The 23858-nt window shown below is 47.2% G+C and overlaps 1 long non-coding RNA gene across 1 annotated transcript; it reads left to right on the forward strand.

Annotated features, from left to right (window-relative positions):
• Positions 1-9235: 9235 nt before the first annotated feature.
• LOC134933061 (uncharacterized) lies at positions 9236-23594 on the forward strand. The gene is made up of 2 exons (XR_010179584.1): positions 9236-9294; positions 23035-23594. It is a non-coding gene; the product is annotated as an uncharacterized LOC134933061 (long non-coding RNA).
• Positions 23595-23858: the final 264 nt, after the last annotated feature.

Raw genomic sequence — 23858 nt, forward strand, 5'->3', positions numbered from 1 at the left:
GGTCCAATGGTCGGGCTGAATTCCCTTTGTCCTGGACCATGCCAGATTGCCAGTACACACTAGACAATATAATGAAGGATGGAACATCATCTCGTTCTGTCCTTCGTTTCACCACACCAGTTCATACGCGATATCTTTTAGTTGGCTATGCTGCAATGCTGACCAGAAGATGTCATCTGCGACCCACAGGATTGCGCAATAGTGTGTACACACTAGGGGATGTAGACGATTTGTCATTCTGATTTGGCAAATCCTCTGACAACGATCTAGTGTGTACCCGGCTTTAAAGAGCTATATGTTAATGCTTTTTATTTTTTGTATATAAGTCATGTATTGAGATATTTTGCTATATAGTTATCTGCCCAGTATGTAGATTTTTTTATAGATTTATATTTTTATGAATGCAGATTTGTTTTATTTTATATGTTTTATGTTTAGTTTATATATTTTTATATTTTTGGCCTAGTTTATTTGCTCTGTCTTAGGCCTGGTACACAGCCTGGACCATGCCAGAATTCCCTTTGGCCTGGACCATACCAGATTGCTGGTACACACTAGACGATGTAATGAAGGATGGAACGTCATCTCGTTCTGTCCTTCGTTTCACCGCACCAGTTCACACGCAATATCTTCTATTTGGCCGTGCTGCAATGCTGGCCAGAAGATGTCATCTGCGACCCACATGATTGCACAATAGTGAATACACACTAGGGGCCTAATTCAGACCTGGTCACTGCAGTGGCAGCGTATGCAGGCTGAAGCCCTGTGCTGTATAGGCACGCGCAGCAGTCGCACTTCGCGTTCGCACACAGTGAGATGCGACAACATCTCACTTGTGCGATCACCTCTGCCTGATTGACAGGCAGAGGTGGTCGCAAGGCATGTTGGCGGAGTTGTAGCTGCATTTTCGGGGCGCAGTCCGGACAACGCAGGCGAGTTCGGACCGTTTGTGGGGAAGGCCGCGGTGACTGCGTGATGTCACGCGCAGCTGCTGCGCACAAAAATATGGCAGGTAGCCGTCAGGCTACGTAGGCAGAGAGCTAGTCGGCAGGTGCTACAGCATCGCTGCTGTGCGATGCTTTTGCACGTCTGCAGGGGGGTTCAGGACCTGGCATGTGGGGCGGACTTGCCCTGTGCTGGGCGTCCCTCCGCATGCCAAAGAATATGATTGTAGATGTGCGTTTTTCCCCACATCTACTATCAGGTCGGAATTACGCCGTAGATGATGTAGACGATTTGTAATTCTGATATGGAAAATCGTCTCGACAATGATCTAGTGTGTACCCGGCCTTAAAGAGCTATGTGTTAATGCTTTTTGCTTTTTGTACACTGATCATGTCTTGAGATATTTTGCTTTCTGTGGGGTTTAACTTTGTAAATCTATAAACGTGTGTGAACACTTGTGTGTTAGGAATTTGAGACTGTAAGCTCCAATGGGGCAGGGACTATTGTGAGTGATATATGATATACTCTGCTCAGTGATGCATACATTTTTGTTGATATGGTCATCTGTGATATAGAGTGATCGATAGTTATTTCCCCAGTATGTAGATTATTTAGATTTATATTTTTATGTTTACAGCTATGTTGTATTTTATATATGTTTTTATGTATATTTCTCTGACGTCCTAAGTGGATGCTGGGGACTCCGTCAGGACCATGGGGATTAGCGGCTCCGCAGGAGACAGGGCACAAAAGTAAAAGCTTTAGGATCAGGTGGTGTGCACTGGCTCCTCCCCCTATGACCCTCCTCCAAGCCTCAGTTAGATTTTTGTGCCCGGCCGAGAAGGGTGCAATCTAGGTGGCTCTCCTAAAGAGCTGCTTAGAGTAAAAGTTTTGTTAGGTTTTTTATTTTCAGTGAGTCCTGCTGGCAACAGGCTCACTGCTACGAGGGACTTAGGGGAGAAGATGTGAACTCACCTGCGTGCAGGATGGATTGGCTTCTTAGGCTACTGGACACCATTAGCTCCAGTGGGATCGAACACAGGCCCAGCCATGGAGTCCGGTCCCAGAGCCGCGCCGCCGACCCCCTTGCAGATGCCGAAAAGTGAAGAGGTCCAGAAACCGGCGGCAGAAGACTTTTCAGTCTTCATGAGGTAGCGCACAGCACTGCAGCTGTGCGCCATTGTTGTCAGCACACTTCACACCAGCGGTCACTGAGGGTGCAGGGCGCTGGGGGGGGCGCCCTGGGCAGCAATGAAATACCTATACTGGCTAAAAGATACATCACATATAGCCCCTGGGGCTATATGGATGTATTTAACCCCTGCCAGGTCTCAGAAAAACGGGAGAAGAAGCCCGCCGAAAAGGGGGCGGAGCCTATTCTCCTCAGCACACAGCGCCATTTTCCCTCACAGAAATGCTGGTGGGAAGGCTCCCAGGCTCTCCCCTGCACTGCACTACAGAAACAGGGTTAAAACAGAGAGGGGGGGCACTTATTTGGCGATATGATTATATATATTAAGATGCTATAAGGGAAAAACACTTATATAAAGGTTGTCCCTGTATAATTATAGCGTTTTGGTGTGTGCTGGCAAACTCTCCCTCTGTCTCCCCAAAGGGCTAGTGGGGTCCTGTCCTCTATCAGAGCATTCCCTGTGTGTGTGCTGTGTGTCGGTACGTGTGTGTCGACATGTATGAGGACGATGTTGGTGAGGAGGCGGAGCAATTGCCTGAAATGGTGATGTCACTCTCTAGGGAGTCGACACCGGAATGGATGGCTTATTTAGGGAAATACGTGATAATGTCAACACGCTGCAAGGTCGGTTGACGACATGAGACGGCCGGCAAACCAATTAGTACCTGTCCAGGTGTCTCAAACACCGTCAGGGGTTTTAAAACGCCCATTTACCTCAGTCGGTCGACACAGACACAGACACGGACACTGACTCCAGTGTCGACGGTGAAGAAACAAACGTATTTTCCATTTGGGCCACACGTTACATGTTAAGGGCAATGAAGGAGGTGTTACATATTTCTGATACTACAAGTACCACAAAAGAGGGTATTATGTGGGGTGTGAAAAACTACCTGTAGTTTTTCCTGAATCAGATAAATTAAATGAAGTGTGTGATGATGCGTGGGTTTTCCCCGATAGAAAATTATTGGCGTTATACCCTTTCCCGCCAGAAGTTAGGGCGCGTTGGGAAACACCCCTTAGGGTGGATAAGGCGCTCACACGCTTATCAAAACAAGTGGCGTTACCGTCTCCAGATACGGCCGCCCTCAAGGAGCCAGCTGATAGGAGGCTGGAAAATATCCTAAAAAGTATATACACACATACTGGTGTTATACTGCGACCAGCGATCGCCTCAGCCTGGATGTGCAGCGCTGGGGTGGCTTGGTCGGATTCCCTGACTGAAAATATTGATACCCTTGACAGGGACAGTATTTTATTGACTATAGAGCATTTAAAGGATGCATTTCTATATATGCGAGATGCACAGAGGGATATTTGCACTCTGGCATCAAGAGTAAGTGCGATGTCCATATCTGCCAGAAGATGTTTATGGACACGACAGTGGTCAGGTGATGCAGATTCCAAACGGCACATGGAAGTATTGCCGTATAAAGGGGAGGAGTTATTTGGGGTCGGTCCATCGGACCTGGTGGCCGCGGCAACAGCTGGAAAATCCACCTTTTTTACCCCAAGTCACATCTCAGCAGAAAAAGACACCGTCTTTTCAGCCTCAGTCCTTTCGTCCCCATAAGGGCAAGCAGGCAAAAGGCCAGTCATATCTGCCCAGGGATAGAGGAAAGGGAAGAAGACTGCAGCAGGCAGCCCATTCCCAGGAACAGAAGCCCTCCACCGCTTTTGCCAAGTCCTCAGCATGACGCTGGGGCCGTACAAGCGGACTCAGCTGCGGTGGGGGGTCGTCTCAAGAGTTTCAGCGCGCAGTGGGCTCACTCGCAAGTGGACCCCTGGATCCTACAAGTAGTATCCCAGGGGTACAGATTGGAAGTTCGAGACGTCTCCCCCTCGCAGGTTCCTGAAGTCTGCTTTACCAACGTCTCCCTCCGACAGGGAGGCAGTATTGGAAACAATTCACAAGCTGTATTCCCAGCAGGTGATAATCAAAGTACCCCTCCTACAACAAGGAAAGGGGTATTATTCCACACTATATTGTGGTACTGAAGCCAGACGGCTCGGTGAGACCTATTCTAAATCTGAAATATTTGAACACTTACATACAAAGGTTCAAATCAAGATGGAGTCACTCAGAGCAGTGATAGCGAACCAGGAAGAAGGGGACTATATGGTGTCCCGGGACATCAAGGATGCTTACCTCCATGTCCCAATTTGCCCTTCTCACCAAGGGTACCTCAGGTTCGTGGTACAAAACTGTCACTATCAGTTTCAGACGCTGCCGTTTGGATTGTCCACGGCACCCCGGGTCTTTACCAAGGTAATGGCCGAAATGATGATTCTTCTTCAAAGAAAAGGCGTCTTAATTATCCCTTACTTGGACGATCTCCTGATAAGGGCAAGGTCCAGAGAACAGTTGGAGGTCGGAGTAGCACTATCTCAAGTAGTTCTACGACAGCACGGGTGGATTCTAAATATTCCAAAATCGCAGCTGTCTCCGATGACACGTCTGCTGTTCCTAGGGATGATTCTGGACACAGTCCAGAAAAAGGTGTTTCTCCCGGAGGAGAAAGCCAGGGAGTTATCCGAGCTAGTCAGGAACCTCCTAAAACCAGGAAAAGTGTCAGTGCATCATTGCACAAGGGTCCTGGGAAAAATGGTGGCTTCTTACGAAGCGATTCCATTCGGCAGATTTCACGCAAGAACTTTTCAGTGGGATCTGCTGGAAAAATGGTCCGGATCGCATCTTCAGATGCATCAGCGGATAACCCTGTCTCCAAGGACAAGGGTGTCTCTTCTGTGGTGGCTGCAGAGTGCTCATCTACTAAAGGGCCACAGATTCGGCATTCAGGACTGGGTCCTGGTGACCACGGATGCCAGCCTGAACGGCTGGGGAGCAGTCACACAAGGAAAAAATTTCCAGGGAGTGTGATCAAGTCTGGAGACTTCTCTCCACATAAATATACTGGAGCTAAGAGCAATTTACAATGCTCTAAGCTTAGCAAGACCTCTGCTTCAAGGTCAGCCGGTATTGATCCAGTGGGACAACATCACGGCAGTCGCCCACGTAAACAGGCTGGGCGGCACAAGAAGCAGGAGGGCAATGGCAGAAACTGCAAGGATTCTTCGCTGGGCGGAAAATCATGTGTTAGCACTGTCAGCAGTGTTCATTCCGGGAGTGGACAACTGGGAAGCAGACTTCCTCAGCACGACCTCCACCCGGTAGAGTGGGGACTTCATCGGGAAGTCTTCCACATGATTGTGAACCGTTGGGAAAGACCAAAGGTGGACATGATGGCGTCCCGCCTGAACAAAAAACTGGACAGGTATTGCACCAGGTCAAGAGACCATCAGGCAATAGCTGTGGACGTTCTGGTAACACCGTGGGTGTACCAGTCGGTGTATGTGTTCCCTCCTCTGCTTCTCATACCTAAGGTACTGAGAATTATAAGACGTAGAGGAGTAAGAACTATACTCGTGGCTCCGGATTGGCCAAGAAGGACTTGGTACCCGGAACTTCAAGAGATGCTCACAGAGGACTCATGGCCTCTGCCGCTAAGAAGGGACTTGCTTCAGCAAGTACCATGTCTGTTCCAAGACTTACCGCGGCTGCGTTTGACGGCATGCCGGTTGAACACCGGATCCTGAAAAGGCATTCCGGATGAAGTCATCCCTATCCTGATCAAAGCCAGGAAGGATGTAACCGCACAACATTATCACCACATGTGGCAAAAATATGTTGCGTGGTGTGAGGCCAGGAAGGCCCCACGAAGAAATTTCAACTCGGTCGATTCCTGCATTTCCTGCAAACAGGAGTGTCTATGGGCCTCAAATTGGGGTCCATTAAGGTTCAAATTTCGGCCCTGTCGATTTTCTTCCAGAAAGAATTGGCTTCAGTTCCTGAAGTCCAGAAGTTTGTCAAGGGAGTACTGCATATACAACCCCCTTTTGTGCCTCCAGTGGCACTGTGGGATCTCAACGTAGTTCTGGGATTCCTCAAATCACATTGGTTTAAACCGCTCAAATCTGTGGATTTGAAATATTTCACATGGAAAGTGACCATGATGTTGGCCCTGGCCTCGGCCAGGCGAGTGTCAGAATTGGCGGCTTTGTCTCACAAAAGCCCATATCTGATTGTCCATTCGGACAGGGCAGAGCTGCGGACTCGTCCCCAGTTTCTCCCTAAGGTGGTGTCAGCGTTTCACTTGAACCTGCTTATTGTGGTACCTGCGGCTACTAGGGACTTGGAGGACTCCAAGTGGCTAGATGTTGTCAGGGCCCTGAAAATATAGGTGTCCAGGACGGCTGGAGTCAGGAAAACTGACTTGCTGTTATCCTGTATGCACCCAACAAACTGGGTGCTCTTGCTTCTAAGCAGACGATTGCTAGTTGGATGTGTAGTACAATTCAGCTTGCACATTCTGTGGCAGGCCTGCCACAGCCAAAATATGTAAATGCCCATTCCACAAGGAAGGTGGGCTCATCTTGGGCGGCTGCCCGAGGGGTCTCGGCTTTACAACTTTGCCGAGCTGCTACTTGGTCAGGGGCACACCCTGGCTGAGGAGGACCTGGAGTTCTCTCTTTCGGTGCTGCAGAGTCATCCGCACTCTCCCGCCCGTTTGGGAGCTTTGGTATAATCCCCATGGTCCTGACGGAGTCCCCAGCATCCACTTAGGACGTCAGAGAAAATAAGAATTTACTTACCGATAATTCTATTTCTCGTAGTCCGTAGTGGATGCTGGGCGCCCATCCCAAGTGCGGATTGTCTGCAATACTTGTACATAGTTATTGTTACAAAAATCGGGTTATTATTATTGTGAGCCATCTTTTCAGAGGCTCCGATGTTATCATGCTGTTAACTGGGTTCAGATCACAGGTTGTACAGTGTGATTGGTGTGGCTGGTATGAGTCTTACCCGGGATTCAAAATCCTTCCTTATTGTGTACGCTCGTCCGGGCACAGTATCCTAACTGAGGCTTGGAGGAGGGTCATAGGGGGAGGAGCCAGTGCACACCACGTGATCCTAAAGCTTTTACTTTTGTGCCCTGTCTCCTGCGGAGCCGCTAATCCCCATGGTCCTGACGGAGTCCCCAGCATCCACTACGGACTACGAGAAATAGAATTATCGGTAAGTAAATTCTTATTTTTATAGATTTTTATATCTTTGGCTCTGGTTTATTTGTTCTGCCTTAGGCTGGGTACACACCAGGCTGATAGGCAATTGGTCCAATGGTCTGGCTGAATTCCCTTTGGGCCTGCCAGATTGCTGGCACACACTAGACGATGTAATGAAGGATGGAACGAATTCTCGTTCTGTCCTTCTTATTACTACATCGGTTTGCATGCAATTTCTTCTTGTTGGCTGCGCTGCAGGGCTGACCAGAAGATATTGTCTGCGACCCACAGGATTGTGCAATAGTGGGGACACACTAGGTGATTTTTATGATTTGTCAATCCGATACGGCAAATCATCCCGACAACAATCTAGTGTGTACCCAGCCTTAAGGAGCTACAGTATGTGTTAATGCTTTTTATTTTTTGCACACTAATCTTGTCTTGAGATATTTTGCTAGATTGATAGATAGTTATTACCCCAGTATGTAGATTTTTTCAGATTTATATTTTTATGATTACAGGTTTGTTTTATTTTATATAAGTTATATGTATAGTTTATATAGTTTTATATCTTTGGCCTAGTTTATTTGCTCTGTCTTAGGCCTGGTACGCAGCAGGCCAATGGGAAATCGGTCCAATGGTCATGCTGAATTCCCTTTGGCCTGGACCATACCAGATTGCTGGTACACACTAGACAATGTAATGAAGGATGGAATGTCATCTCGTTCTGTCCTTCGTTTCACCGCACCAGTTCACACGCAATATCTTCTATTTGGCGTGCTGCAATGCTGACCAGAAGATGTTATCTGTGAGCCACAGGATTGCGCAATAGTGGATACACACTAGGGGCCTAATTCAGACCTGGTCGCTGCAGTGGCAGCGTATGCAGACTTAAGCCCTGTGCTGTATAGGCATGCGCAGCAGTCGCACTGCGCGTGCGCACGGCATCTCACTTGTGCGATCACCTCTGCCTGATTGACAGGCAGAGGTGGTCGCAAGGCGTGTCGGCGGAGTTGCAGCTGCGTTTTGGAGTTGCGGCCTGGACAACGCAGGCGGGTCCAGACCGTTTGTGGGGCAGGCCACGGTGACTGCGTAATGTCACATGCAGCCGCCACGCACAAAAACATGGCAGGTAGCCGTCTGCCTCAGCAGCTAGGCTGCGTAGTCAGAGAGCTAGTCGGCAGGTGCAACAGCATTGCCGCTGTGCGATGCTTTTGCATGGCTGCAGGGGGGTTCAGGACCTGGCATGGGGAGCGGACTTGCCCCGTGCTGGGCGTCCCTCCGCATGCCAAAGATTATGATCGCAGATGTGTGTTTTTCCACACATCTACTATCAGGTCTGAATTAGGACGTAGGTGATGTAGACGATTTGTCATTCTGATATGGAAAATCGTCTCGACAATGATCTAGTGTGTACCCGGCCTTAAAGAGCTATGTGTTAATGCCTTTTGTTTTTTGTACACTGATCATGTCTTGAGATATTTTGCTTACTGTAGGGTTTAACTTTGTAAAACTATAAACATGTGTGAACACTTGTGTGTTAGGAATTTGAGACTGTAAGCTCCAATGGGGCAGGGACTAATATGAGTGACATGTGTTCTCGGTACAGCGTTGCATAAATTGGTGACAGATTGGGTTTTTCTGGTTATGCGGTTTATAACATTTATTATTGTTGAAGTTTATACTTCCAAAAATCCAGCTGCTTTAGTGTGAAATCACCCTGTCAACAGGACAGGTGCAATGAGATATTTATGCAACACTGTATTTGTGTGTGTGTGTGTGTATGACAGAGTGTTAGTAAATTGAGACTGTAAGCTCCTATGGGGCAGGGACTGATATGGATGACTTGTGCTCTCTGTACAGCACTGCGTTTATTTGTGGTATGATATAAAGAAACAATAATAATAATAAATATACATGTATATCAGAAATATATTATCACGCCTCTAACTTTTTTTTTAGGTGGACCTTCTCCATGATTGAACTGTGAGGTCATCAGCACAGCAAGCTACATCTTTGGACTTCTGTGAGGTCATCTTTACTACAGAGCATATACTGAAGACAGAATGGCAGGAGACGTAGACCCAAGACAGGTAATTAATATTATTATTAATTACTGATAACTTCCAGGCTAGACTTTAGTTCTAGACCTGTAGAGGCGTGGTAATATATTCCTGCTATACATGTATATTTATCAGATATGTGTGTTTGCCGTAGACTCTATTCTTTGTAAAAATGAAGGGATAATAAATAGGCCCCTTAGAGAGAAATCACCCTGCCAACAGGGACAAGTGCAAAGAGATAGTTATGCAACAGAGTGTGTGTATGTGTATATGTGTGTGTGTATGAGCTGTTACATGTTATGAAATTTAGACTGTAAGCTCTAATAGGGCAGGGACTCTTGTGAGTAATATATGATATACTCTACTCAGCGATGCATACATTTTTGTTGATAGGGTCATCTGTGATATAGAGTGATCGATAGATAGTTATTTCCCCAGTATGTAGATTATTTAGATTTATATATTTATGTTTACGGATTTGTTGTATTTTATATATGTTTTATTTATATTTCATAGATTTAAATATCTTTGGACTTGGTTTATTTGTTCTGCCTTAGGCTGGGTACACACCAGGCTGAAGGGCAATTGGTCCAATGGTCGGGCTGAATTCCCTTTGTCCTGGACCATGCCAGATTGCCAGTACACACTAGACAATATAATGAAGGATGGAACATCATCTCGTTCTGTCCTTCGTTTCACCACACCAGTTCATACGCGATATCTTTTAGTTGGCTATGCTGCAATGCTGACCAGAAGATGTCATCTGCGACCCACAGGATTGCGCAATAGTGTGTACACACTAGGGGATGTAGACGATTTGTCATTCTGATTTGGCAAATCCTCTGACAACGATCTAGTGTGTACCCGGCTTTAAAGAGCTATATGTTAATGCTTTTTATTTTTTGTATATAAGTCATGTATTGAGATATTTTGCTATATAGTTATTTGCCCAGTATGTAGATTTTTTTATAGATTTATATTTTTATGAATGCAGATTTGTTTTATTTTATATGTTTTATGTTTAGTTTATATATTTTTATATTTTTGGCCTAGTTTATTTGCTCTGTCTTAGGCCTGGTACACAGCCTGGACCATGCCAGAATTCCCTTTGGCCTGGACCATACCAGATTGCTGGTACACACTAGACGATGTAATGAAGGATGGAATGTCATCTCGTTCTGTCCTTCGTTTAACCGCACCAGTTCACACGCAATATCTTCTATTTGGCCGTGCTGCAATGCTGACCAGAAGATGTCATCTGCGACCCACATGATTGCGCAATAGTGAATACACACTAGGGGCCTAATTCAGACCTGGTCACTGCAGTGGCAGCGTATGCAGGCTGAAGCCCTGTGCTGTATAGGCACGTGCAGCAGTCGCACTTCGCGTTCGCACACAGTGAGATGCGGCAACATCTCACTTGTGCGATCACCTCTGCCTGATTGACAGGCAGAGGTGGTCGCAAGGCATGTTGGCGGAGTTGTAGCTGCATTTTCGGGGCGCAGTCCGGACAACGCAGGCGAGTTCGGACCGTTTGTGGGGAAGGCCGCGGTGACTGCGTGATGTCACGCGCAGCTGCTGCGCACAAAAATATGGCAGGTAGCCGTCAGGCTACGTAGGCAGAGAGCTAGTCGGCAGGTGCTACAGCATCGCTGCTGTGCGATGCTTTTGCACGTCTGCAGGGGGGTTCAGGACCTGGCATGTGGGGCTGACTTGCCCTGTGCTGGGCGTCCCTCCGCATGCCAAAGAATATGATTGTAGATGTGCGTTTTTCCACACATCTACTATCAGGTCGGAATTACGCCGTAGATGATGTAGACGATTTGTAATTCTGATATGGAAAATCGTCTCGACAACGATCTAGTGTGTACCCGGCCTTAAAGAGCTATGTGTTAATGCTTTTTGCTTTTTGTACACTGATCATGTCTTGAGATATTTTGCTTTCTGTGGGGTTTAACTTTGTAAATCTATAAACGTGTGTGAACACTTGTGTGTTAGGAATTTGAGACTGTAAGCTCCAATGGGGCAGGGACTATTGTGAGTGATATATGATATACTCTGCTCAGTGATGCATACATTTCTCTGACGTCCTAGTGGATGCTGGGGACTCCGTCAGGACCATGGGGAATAGCGGCTCCGCAGGAGACAGGGCACAAAAGTAAAAGCTTTAGGATCAGGTGGTGTGCACTGGCTCCTCCCCCTATGACCCTCCTCCAAGCCTCAGTTAGATTTTTGTGCCCGGCCGAGAAGGGTGCAATCTAGGTGGCTCTCCTAAAGAGCTGCTTAGAGTAAAAGTTTTGTTAGGTTTTTTATTTTCAGTGAGTCCTGCTGGCAACAGGCTCACTGCATCGAGGGACTTAGGGGAGAGAAGTGAACTCACCTGCGTGCAGGATGGATTGGCTTCTTAGGCTACTGGACACCATTAGCTCCAGAGGGAGTCGGAACACAGGTCTCACCTTGGGGTTCGTCCCGGAGCCGCGCCGCCGACCCCCTTGCAGATGCCGAAAAGTGAAGAGGTCCAGAAACCGGCGGCAGAAGACTTTTCAGTCTTCATAAGGTAGCGCACAGCACTGCAGCTGTGCGCCATTGTTGTCAGCACACTTCATAGCAGCGGTCACTGAGGGTGCAGGGCGCTGGGGGGGGCGCCCTGGGCAGCAATGATAGTACCTTATTCTGGCTAAAAATACATCACATATAGCCCCTGGGGGCTATATGGATGTATTTAACCCCTCCCAGGTCTCAGAAAAACGGGAGAAGAAGCCCGCCGAAAAGGGGGCGGGGCCTATTCTCCTCAGCACACAGCGCCATTTTCCCTCACAGAAATGCTGGTGGGAAGGCTCCCAGGCTCTCCCCTGCACTGCACTACAGAAACAGGGTTAAAACAGAGAGGGGGGGCACTTATTTGGCGATATGACTATATATATTAAAATGCTATAAGGGAAAAACACTTATATAAAGGTTGTCCCTGTATAATTATAGCGTTTTTGGTGTGTGCTGGCAAACTCTCCCTCTGTCTCCCCAAAGGGCTAGTGGGGTCCTGTCCTCTATCAGAGCATTCCCTGTGTGTGTGCTGTGTGTCGGTACGTGTGTGTCGACATGTATGAGGACGATGTTGGTGAGGAGGCGGAGCAATTGCCTGAAATGGTGATGTCACTCTCTAGGGAGTCGACACCGGAATGGATGGCTTATTTAAGGAATTACGTGATAATGTCAACACGCTGCAAGGTCGGTTGACGACATGAGACGGCCGGCAAACCAATTAGTACCTGTCCAGGCGTCTCAAACACCGTCAGGGGCGTTAAAACGTCCTTTTACCTCAGTCGGTCGACACAGACACAGACACGGACACTGACTCCAGTGTCGACGGTGAAGAAACAAACGTATTTTCCTTTAGGGCCACACGTTACTTGTTAAGGGCAATGAAGGAGGTGTTACATATTTCTGATACTACAAGTACCACAAAAAAGGGTATTATGTGGAGTGTGAAAAAACTACCTGTAGTTTTTCCTGAATCAGATAAATTAAATGAAGTGTGTGATGATGCGTGGGTTTCCCCCGATAGAAAATTATTGGCGGTATACCCTTTCCCGCCAGAAGTTAGGGCGCGTTGGGAAACACCCCTTAGGGTGGATAAGGCGCTCACACGCTTATCAAAACAAGTGGCGGTACCGTCTCCAGATAGGGCCGCCCTCAAGGAGCCAGCTGATAGGAGGCTGGAAAATATCCTAAAAAGTATATACACACATACTGGTGTTATACTGCGACCAGCGATCGCCTCAGCCTGGATGTGCAGCGCTGGGGTGGCTTGGTCGGATTCCCTGACTGAAAATATTGATACCCTTGACAGGGACAGTATTTTATTGACTATAGAGCATTTAAAGGATGCATTTCTATATATGCGAGATGCACAGAGGGATATTTGCACTCTGGCATCAAGAGTAAGTGCGATGTCCTTATCTGCCAGAAGTTGTTTATGGACACGACAGTGGTCAGGTGATGCAGATTCCAAACGGCACATGGAAGTATTGCCGTATAAAGGAGAAAAAGACAACGTCTTTTCAGCCTCAGTCCTTTCGTCCCCATAAGGGCAAGCGGGCAAAAGGCCAGTCATATCTGCCATGGGATAGAGGAAAGGGAAGAAGACTGCAGCAGGCAGCCCATTCCCAGAAACAGAAGCCCTCCACCGCTTCTGCAAAGTCCTCAGCATGACGCTGGGGCCGTACAAGCGGACTCAGGTGCGGTGGGGGGGGTCGTCTCAAGAGTTTCAGCACGCAGTGGGCTCACTCGCAAGTGGACCCCTGGATCCTACAAGTAGGATCCCAGGGGTACAGATTGGAAATTCGAGACGTCTCCCCCTCGCAGGTTCCTGAAGTCTGCTTTACCAACGTCTCCCTCCGACAGGGAGGCAGTAGTGGAAACAATTCACAAGCTGTATTCCCAGCAGGTGATAATCAAAGTACCCCTCCTACAACAAGGAAAGGGGTATTATTCCACACTATATTGTGGTACTGAAGCCAGATGGCTCGGTGAGACCTATTCTAAATCTGAAATAGTTGAACACTTACATACAAAGGTTCAAATCAAGATGGAGTCACTCAGAGCAGTGATAGCGAACCAGGAAGAAGGGGACTATATGGTGTCCCGGGACATCAGGGATGCTTACCTCCATGTCCCAATTTGCCCTTCTCACCAAGGGTACCTCAGGTTCGTGGTACAGAACTGTCACTATCAGTTTCAGACGCTGCCGGTTGGATTGTCCATGGCACCCCGGGTCCTTACCAAGGTAATGGCCGAAATGATGATTCTTCTTCAAAGAAAATGGACGATCTCCTGATAGGGGCAAGGTCCAAAGAACAGTTGGAGGTCGGAGTAGCACTATCTCAAGTAGTTCTACGACAGCACGGGTGGATTCTAAATATTCCAAAACCGCAGCTGTTTCCGACGACACGTCTGCTGTTCCTAGGGATGATTCTGGACACAGACCAGAAAAAGGTGTTTCTCCCGGAGAAGAAAGCCAGGGAGTTATCCGAGCTAGTCAGGAACCTCCTAAAACCAGGAAAAGTGTCAGTGCATCATTGCACAAGGGTCCTGGGAAAAAATGGTGGCTTCTTACGAAGCGATTCCATTCGGTAGATTTCACGCAAGAACTTTTCAGTGGGATCTGCTGGAAAAATGGTCCGGATCGCATCTTCAGATGCATCAGCGGATAACCCTGTCTCCAAGGACAAGGGTGTTTCTTCTGCGGTGGCTGCAGAGTGCTCATCTACTAAAGGGCCGCAGATTCGGCATTCAGGACTGGGTCCTGGTGACCACGGATGCCAGCCTGAGAGGCTGGGGAGCAGTCACACAGGGAAAAAATTTCCAGGGAGTGTGATCAAGTCTGGAGACTTCTCTCCACATAAATATACTGGAGCTAAGGGCAATTTACAATGTTCTAAGCTTAGCAAGACCTCTGCTTCAAGGTCAGCCGGTATTGATCCAGTGGGACAACATCACGGCAGTCGCCCACGTAAACAGACAGGGCGGCACAAGAAGCAGGAGGGCAATGGCAGAAACTGCAAGGATTCTTCGCTGGGCGAAAAATCATGTGATAGCACTGTCAGCAGTGTTCATTCTGGGAGTGGACAACTGGGAAGCAGACTTCCTCAGCAGGCACGACCTCCACCCGGGAGAGTGGGGACTTCATCGGGAAGTATTCCACATGATTGTGAACCGTTGGGAAAGACCAAAGGTGGACATGATGGCGTCCCGCCTGAACAAAAAACTGGACAGGTATTGCGCCAGGTCAAGAGACCCTCAAGCAATATCTGTGGACGTTCTGGTAACACCGTGGGTGTACCAGTCGGTGTATGTGTTCCCTCCTCTGCTTCTCATAACCAAGGTACTGAGAATTATAAGACGTAGAGGAGTAAGAACTATACTCGTGGCTCCGGATTGGCCAAGAAGGACGTGGCACCCGGAACTTCAAGAAATGCTCACAGAGGACTCATGGCCTCTGCCGCTAAGAAGGGACTTGCTTCAGCAAGTACCAGGTCTGTTCCAAGACTTACCGCGGCTGCGTTTGACGGCATGGCGGTGGAACGCCAGATCCTAAGGGAAAAAGGCATTCCGGAAGAGGTCATTCCTACCCTGGTCAAAGCCAGGAAGGAGGTGACCGCAAAACATTATCACCACATGTGGCGAAAATATGTTGCGTGGTGTGAGGCCAGGAAGGCCCCACGAAGAAATTTCAACTGGGTCGATTCCTGCATTTCCTGAAAACAGGAGTGTCTATGGGCCTCAAATTGGGGTCCATTAAGGTTCAAATTTCGGCCCTGTCAATTTTCTTCCAGAAAGAATTGGCTTCAGTTCCTGAAGTCCAGAAGTTTGTCAAGGGAGTATTGCATATACAACTCCCTTTTTGTGCCTCCAGTGGCACTGTGGGATCTCAACGTAGTTCTGGGATTCCTCAAATCACATTTTAAACCGCTCAAATCTGTGGATTTGAAATATCTCACATGAAAAGTGACCATGCTGTTGGCCCTGGCCTCGGCCAGGCGAGTGTCAGAATTGGCGGCTTTGTCTCACAAAAGCCATATCTGATTGTCCATTCGGACAGGGCAGAGCTGCGGACTCGTCCCCAGTTTCTTCCTAAGGTGGTGTCAGCGTTTCACCTGAACCAGCTTATTGTGGTACCTGCGGCTACTAGGGACTTGGAGGACTCCAAGTTGCTAGATGTTGTCAGGGCCCTGAAAATATAGGTTTCCAGGACGGCTGGAGTCAGGAAAACTGACTTGCTGTTATCCTGTATGCACCCAACAAACTGGGTGCTCTTGCTTCTAAGCAGACGATTGCTCGTTGGATTTGTAGCACATTTCAACTTGCACATTCTGTGGCAGGCCTGCCACAGCCTAAATCTGTCAAGGCCCATTCCACGAGGAAGGTGGGCTCATCCTGGGCGGCTGCCCGAGGGGTCTCGGCATTACAACTCTGCCGAGCAGCTATGTGGTCGGGGGAGAACACGTTTGTAAAATTCTACAAATTTGATACCCTGGCTAAAGAGGACCTGGAGTTCTCTCATTCGGTGCTGCAGAGTCATCCGCACTCTCCCGCCCGTTTGGGAGCTTTGGTATAATCCCCATGGTCCTGACGGAGTCCCCAGCATCCACTAGGACGTCAGAGAAAATAAGATTTTACTTACCGATAAATCTATTTCTCGTAGTCCGTAGTGGATGCTGGGCGCCCATCCCAAGTGCGGATTGTCTGCAATACTTGTACATAGTTATTGTTACAAAAATCGGGTTATTATTGTTGTGAGCCATCTTTTCAGAGGCTCCGCTGTTATCATGCTGTTAACTGGGTTCAGATCACAGGTTGTACAGTGTGATTGGTGTGGCTGGTATGAGTCTTACCCGGGATTCAAAATCCTTCCTTATTGTGTACGCTCGTCCGGGCACAGTATCCTAACTGAGGCTTGGAGGAGGGTCATAGGGGGAGGAGCCAGTGCACACCACCTGATCCTAAAGCTTTTACTTTTGTGCCCTGTCTCCTGCAGAGCCGCTATTCCCCATGGTCCTGACGGAGTCCCCAGCATCCACTACGGACTACGAGAAATAGATTTATCGGTAAGTAAAATCTTATTTTTTGTTGATATGGTCATCTGTGATATAGAGTGATCGATAGTTATTTCCCCAGTATGTAGATTATTTAGATTTATATTTTTATGTTTACAGCTATGTTGTATTTTATATATGTTTTTATGTATATTTTATAGATTTTTATATCTTTGGCTCTGGTTTATTTGTTCTGCCTTAGGCTGGGTACACACCAGGCTGATAGGCAATTGGTCCAATGATCTGGCTGAATTCCCTTTGGGCCTGCCAGATTGCTGGCACACACTAGACGATGTAATGAAGGATGGAACGAATTCTCGTTCTGTCCTTCTTATTACTACATCAGTTTGCATGCAATTTCTTCTAGTTGGCTGCGCTGCAGGGCTGACCAGAAGATATTGTCTGCGACCCACAGGATTGTGCAATAGTGGGGACACACTAGGTGATTTTTATGATTTGTCAATCCGATACGGCAAATCATCCCGACAACAATCTAGTGTGTACCCAGCCTTAAGGAGCTACAGTATGTGTTAATGCTTTTTATTTTTTGTACACTAATCTTGTCTTGAGATATTTTGCTAGATTGATAGATGGTTATTACCCCAGTATGTAGATTTTTTCAGATTTATATTTTTATGATTACAGGTTTGTTTTATTTTATATAAGTTATATGTATAGTTTATATAGTTTTATATCTTTGGCCTAGTTTATTTGCTCTGTCTTAGGCCTGGTACGCAGCAGGCCAATGGGAAATCGGTCCAATGGTCATACTGAATTCCCTTTGGCCTGGACCATACCAGATTGCTGGTACACACTAGACAATGTAATGAAGGATGGAATGTCATCTCGTTCTGTCCTTCGTTTCACCGCACCAGTTCACACGCAATATCTTCTATTTGGCGCGCTGCAATGCTGACCAGAAGATGTTATCTGTGAGCCACAGGATTGCGCAATAGTGGATACACACTAGGGGCCTAATTCAGACCTGGTCGCTGCAGTGGCAGCGTATGCAGACTTAAGCCCTGTGCTGTATAGGCATGCGCAGCAGTCGCACTGTGCGTGCGCACGGCATCTCACTTGTGCGATCACCTCTGCCTGATTGACAGGCAGAGGTGGTCGCAAGGCGTGTCGGCGGAGTTGCAGCTGCGTTTTGGAGTTGCGGCCCGGACAACGCAGGCGGGTCCAGACCGTTTGTGGGGCAGGCCACGGTGACTGCGTGATGTAACATGCAGCCGCCACGCACAAAAACATGGCAGGTAGCCGTCTGCCTCAGCAGCTAGGCTGCGTAGTCAGAGAGCTAGTCGGCAGGTGCAACAGCATTGCCGCTGTGCGATGCTTTTGCATGGCTGCAGGGGGGTTCAGGACCTGGCATGGGGAGCGGACTTGCCCTGTGCTGGGCGTCCCTCCGCATGCCAAAGATTATGATCGCAGATGTGTGTTTTTCCACACATCTACTATCAGGTCTGAATTAGGACGTAGGTGATGTAGACGAGTTGTCATTCTGATATGGAAAATCGTCTCGACAATGATCTAGTGTGTACCCGGCCTTAAAGAGCTATGTGTTAATGCCTTTTGTTTTTTGTACACTGATCATGTCTTGAGATATTTTGCTTACTGTAGGGTTTAACTTTGTAAAACTATAAACATGTGTGAACACTTGTGTGTTAGGAATTTGAGACTGTAAGCTCCAATGGGGCAGGGACTAATATGAGTGACATGTGTTCTCGGTACAGCGTTGCATAAATTGGTGACAGATTGGGTTTTTCTGGTTATGCGGTTTATAACATTTATTATTGTTGAAGTTTATACTTCCAAAAATCCAGCTGCTTTAGTGTGAAATCACCCTGTCAACAGGACAGGTGCAATGAGATATTTATGCAACACTGTATTTGTGTGTGTGTGTGTGTGTGTGTATGACAGAGTGTTAGTAAATTGAGACTGTAAGCTCCTATGGGTCAGGGACTGATATGGATGACTTGTGCTCTCTGTACAGCACTGCATTTATTTGTGGTATGATAGGTTGTACAGTGTGATTGGTGTGGCTGGTATGAGTCTTACCCGGGATTCAAAATCCTTCCTTATTGTGTACACTCGTCCGGGCACAGTATCCTAACTGAGGCTTGGAGGAGGGTCATAGGGGGAGGAGCCAGTGCACACCACCTGATCCTAAAGCTTTTACTTTTGTGCCCTGTCTCCTGCAGAGCCGCTATTCCCCATGGTCCTGACGGAGTCCCCAGCATCCACTACGGACTACGAGAAATAGATTTATCGGTAAGTAAAATCTTATTTTTTGTTGATATGGTCATCTGTGATATAGAGTGATCGATAGTTATTTCCCCAGTATGTAGATTATTTAGATTTATATTTTTATGTTTACAGCTATGTTGTATTTTATATATGTTTTTATGTATATTTTATAGAATTTTATATCTTTGGCTCTGGTTTATTTGTTCTGCCTTAGGCTGGGTACACACCAGGCTGATAGGCAATTGGTCCAATGGTCTGGCTGAATTCCCTTTGGGCCTGCCAGATTGCTGGCACACACTAGACGATGTAATGAAGGATCAGTGTTCGCAAATACGCGCTATAGTGCGTATTTTACCCGATAATTGACAGCGGTGACTCAAAAAAACAAAAACGCAGGGTCCCACAGGACGCGCTCTGACCAATCAGCAGCGCTGTCCAAGCTGTCCGTCACTTTAACTTTCCAATGGCAGAGGAAGGGGAGGAAACCATGGAGAGCGTGATCTCCCGCCTTCCCCTCTCTGCTCTGTACGGGACCCGGCCGGAACATCCAGCCCGCTGTGTGTGGCTGGGGGCTGTCATCTCCGGCCGGGCATGAAGCTCTGCCACATCGGTCAGCGGAGGAAGCGGTTCGCAGGGGGAAAGATGCAGCGGCAGGTGGCTGGGGGCACTGGCGCACGTAGGGGAAATGTTGTTGTGTGCTCTGAGTACCTACCCCCCGCAAGTCCGATCCATGCTGCTGCTGCACCAATAGTTTATTTCTTCAGATGCAGCCGCAGTGAGGCACTCGGGGCTTTAGAATCAGAGATCGCGGCAGGGGGTTAGCCATGGAGTTTTAGGAAAGCTGCTGCAGATCAAACTGTAGCTTTTTACAGCGCAGCAGCTGACTGACTGTACTCCTCTCCTCAGCTCCGGACACAGGGTGAGAGTGCGGGGCCAGTGAGTGAAGCTGGTGGTGGTTGGTCTTGCTGTAGGGATGACTGGGGGTCTGTGGTGGTGGCTGCAACTTGTAAGTGTTCTACCTGGCGCAATGTGTATAACGTGCTGTACCCAGCGCAATGTATATAACGTGTACCCAGCGCAATGTATATAACGTGTACCCGGCGCAATGTATATAACGTGCTGTACCCGGCGCAATGTATATAACGTGCTGTACCCGGCGCAATGTATATAACGTGCTGTACCTGGTGCAATGTATATAATGTGTACCCGGCGCAATGTATATAACATGCTGTACCCAGCGCAATGTATATAACATGTACCCGGCGCAATGTATATAATGTGCTGTACCCGGTGCAATGTATATAACGTGTACCTGGCGCAATGTATATAACGTGCTGCACCCGGCGCAATGTGTATAACGTGCTGTACCCGGCGCAAAGTGTATAACGTGTTCTACCTGGTACAATGTGTATAACGTGCTGTACCCGGCGCAAAGTGTATAACGTGTTCTACCTGGTACAATGTGTATAACGTGCTGCACCCGGCGCAATGTGTAAAACGTGTTCTACCTGGTGCAATGTGTATAACGTGCTCTGCCTGGTGCAATGTGTATAACGTGCTGTACCCGGCGCAATGTGTATAACGTGCTGTACCCGGCGCAATGTGTGTAACGTGCTGTACCCGGCGCAATGTGTGTAACGTGCTGTACCCGGTGCAAAGTGTGTAACGTGCTGTACCCGGTGCAAAGTGTGTAACGTGCTGTACCCGGTGCAAAGTGTGTAACGTGCTGTACCCGGTGCAAAGTGTGTAACGTGCTCTACCTGTGTGGTGTAATGTGAATTGGTACTGTTATGTAGCCATGCTCTTTCCCCATGAAGCCACATCCCTAAATTTTTGGTGCGCGCCTTTGGCGCGCACTATCCTTGATTTAAAGTATGGCGTGGGGGAGCACCAATTTACTTTCTCTCAAACAGCACTGAAATGTCTAGTTACAGCTCTGGTGCAGAGTGTCCTGTATGCTACACATCCCAGCAGCATTGTCACCCCCTCCTCCCCCTCGCAACACTTTTGTAGTGTCGAAATCAAGTCTGTTTTTATATTTGAATAATTAATAAGATTAATATGAACCTTCATTCCGATGGGACCCAGAAAAGGACAGGTAGGACCCCAATTTTTAAAAGGGAGGGGTCCGTGGGACCCACTTTTTTGGGGGCTCGGCGCGATCACTGAGGATGGAACGAATTCTCGTTCTGTCCTTCTTATTACTACATCGGTTTGCATGCAATTTCTTCTAGTTGGCTGCGCTGCAGGGCTGACCAGAAGATATTGTCTGCGACCCACAGGATTGTGCAATAGTGGGGACACACTAGGTGATTTTTATGATTTGTCAATCCGATACGGCAAATCATCCCGACCACAATCTAGTGTGTACCCAGCCTTAAGGAGCTACAGTATGTGTTAATGCTTTTTATTTTTTGTACACTAATCTTGTCTTGAGATATTTTGCTAGATTGATAGATAGTTATTACCCCAGTATGTAGATTTTTTCAGATTTATATTTTTATGATTACAGGTTTGTTTTATTTTATATAAGTTATATGTATAGTTTATATAGTTTTATATCTTTGGCCTAGTTTATTTGCTCTGTCTTAGGCCTGGTACGCAGCAGGCCAATGGGAAATCGGTCCAATGGTCATACTGAATTCCCTTTGGCCTGGACCATACCAGATTGCTGGTACACACTAGACAATGTAATGAAGGATGGAATGTCATCTCGTTCTGTCCTTCGTTTCACCGCACCAGTTCACACGCAATATCTTCTATTTGGCGTGCTGCAATGCTGACCAGAAGATGTTATCTGTGAGCCACAGGATTGCGCAATAGTGGATACACACTAGGGGCCTAATTCAGACCTGGTCGCTGCAGTGGCAGCGTATGCAGACTTAAGCCCTGTGCTGTATAGGCATGCGCAGCAGTCGCACTGCGCGTGCGCACGGCATCTGATTGACAGGCAGAGGTGGTCGCAAGGCGTGTCGGCGGAGTTGCAGCTGCGTTTTGGAGTTGCGGCCCGGACAACGCAGGCGGGTCCAGACCGTTTGTGGGGCAGGCCACGGTGACTGCGTGATGTCACATGCAGCCGCCACGCACAAAAACATGGCAGGTAGCCGTCTGCCTCAGCAGCTAGGCTGCGTAGTCAGAGAGCTAGTCGGCAGGTGCAACAGCATTGCCGCTGTGCGATGCTTTTGCATGGCTGCAGGGGGGTTCAGGACCTGGCATGGGGAGCGGACTTGCCCTGTGCTGGGCGTCCCTCCGCATGCCAAAGATTATGATCGCAGATGTGTGTTTTTCCACACATCTACTATCAGGTCTGAATTAGGACGTAGGTGATGTAGACGATTTGTCATTCTGATATGGAAAATCGTCTCGACAATGATCTAGTGTGTACCCGGCCTTAAAGAGCTATGTGTTAATGCCTTTTGTTTTTTGTACACTGATCATGTCTTGAGATATTTTGCTTACTGTAGGGTTTAACTTTGTAAAACTATAAACATGTGTGAACACTTGTGTGTTAGGAATTTGAGACTGTAAGCTCCAATGGGGCAGGGACTAATATGAGTGACATGTGTTCTCGGTACAGCGTTGCATAAATTGGTGACAGATTGGGTTTTTCTGGTTATGCGGTTTATAACATTTATTATTGTTGAAGTTTATACTTCCAAAAATCCAGCTGCTTTAGTGTGAAATCACCCTGTCAACAGGACAGGTGCAATGAGATATTTATGCAACACTGTATTTGTGTGTGTGTGTGTGTGTATATGACAGAGTGTTAGTAAATTGAGACTGTAAGCTCCTATGGGTCAGGGACTGATATGGATGACTTGTGCTCTCTGTACAGCACTGCATTTATTTGTGGTATGATATAAAGAAACAATAATAATAAATATACATGTATATCAGGAATATATTATCACGCCTCTAACTTTTTTTTTAGGTGGACCTTCTCCATGATTGAACTGTGAGGTCATCAGCACAGCAAGCTACATCTCTGGACTTCTGTGAGGTCATCTTTACTACAGAGCATATACTGAAGACAGAATGGCAGGAGACGTAGACCCAAGACAGGTAATTAATATTATTATTAATTACTGATAACTTCCAGGCTAGACTTTAGTTCTAGACCTGTAGAGGCGTGGTAATATATTCCTGCTATACATGTATATTTATCAGATATGTGTGTTTGCCGTAGACTCTATTCTTTGTAAAAATGAAGGGATAATAAATAGGCCCCTTAGAGAGAAATCACCCTGCCAACAGGGACAAGTGCAAAGAGATAGTTATGCAACAGAGTGTGTGTATGTGTATATGTGTGTGTGTATGAGCTGTTACATGTTATGAAATTTAGACTGTAAGCTCCAATAGGGCAGGGACTCTTGTGAGTAATATATGATATACTCTACTCAGCGATGCATACATTTTTGTTGATAGGGTCATCTGTGATATAGAGTGATCGATAGATAGTTATTTCCCCAGTATGTAGATTATTTAGATTTATATATTTATGTTTACGGATTTGTTGTATTTTATATATGTTTTATTTATATTTCATAGATTTAAATATCTTTGGACTTGGTTTATTTGTTCTGCCTTAGGCTGGGTACACACCAGGCTGAAGGGCAATTGGTCCAATGGTCGGGCTGAATTCCCTTTGTCCTGGACCATGCCAGATTGCCAGTACACACTAGACAATATAATGAAGGATGGAACATCATCTCGTTCTGTCCTTCGTTTCACCACACCAGTTCATACGCGATATCT

Source organism: Pseudophryne corroboree, chromosome 6 (genome assembly GCF_028390025.1).
Source record: "Pseudophryne corroboree isolate aPseCor3 chromosome 6, aPseCor3.hap2, whole genome shotgun sequence".
NCBI lineage: Eukaryota > Metazoa > Chordata > Amphibia > Anura > Myobatrachidae > Pseudophryne > Pseudophryne corroboree.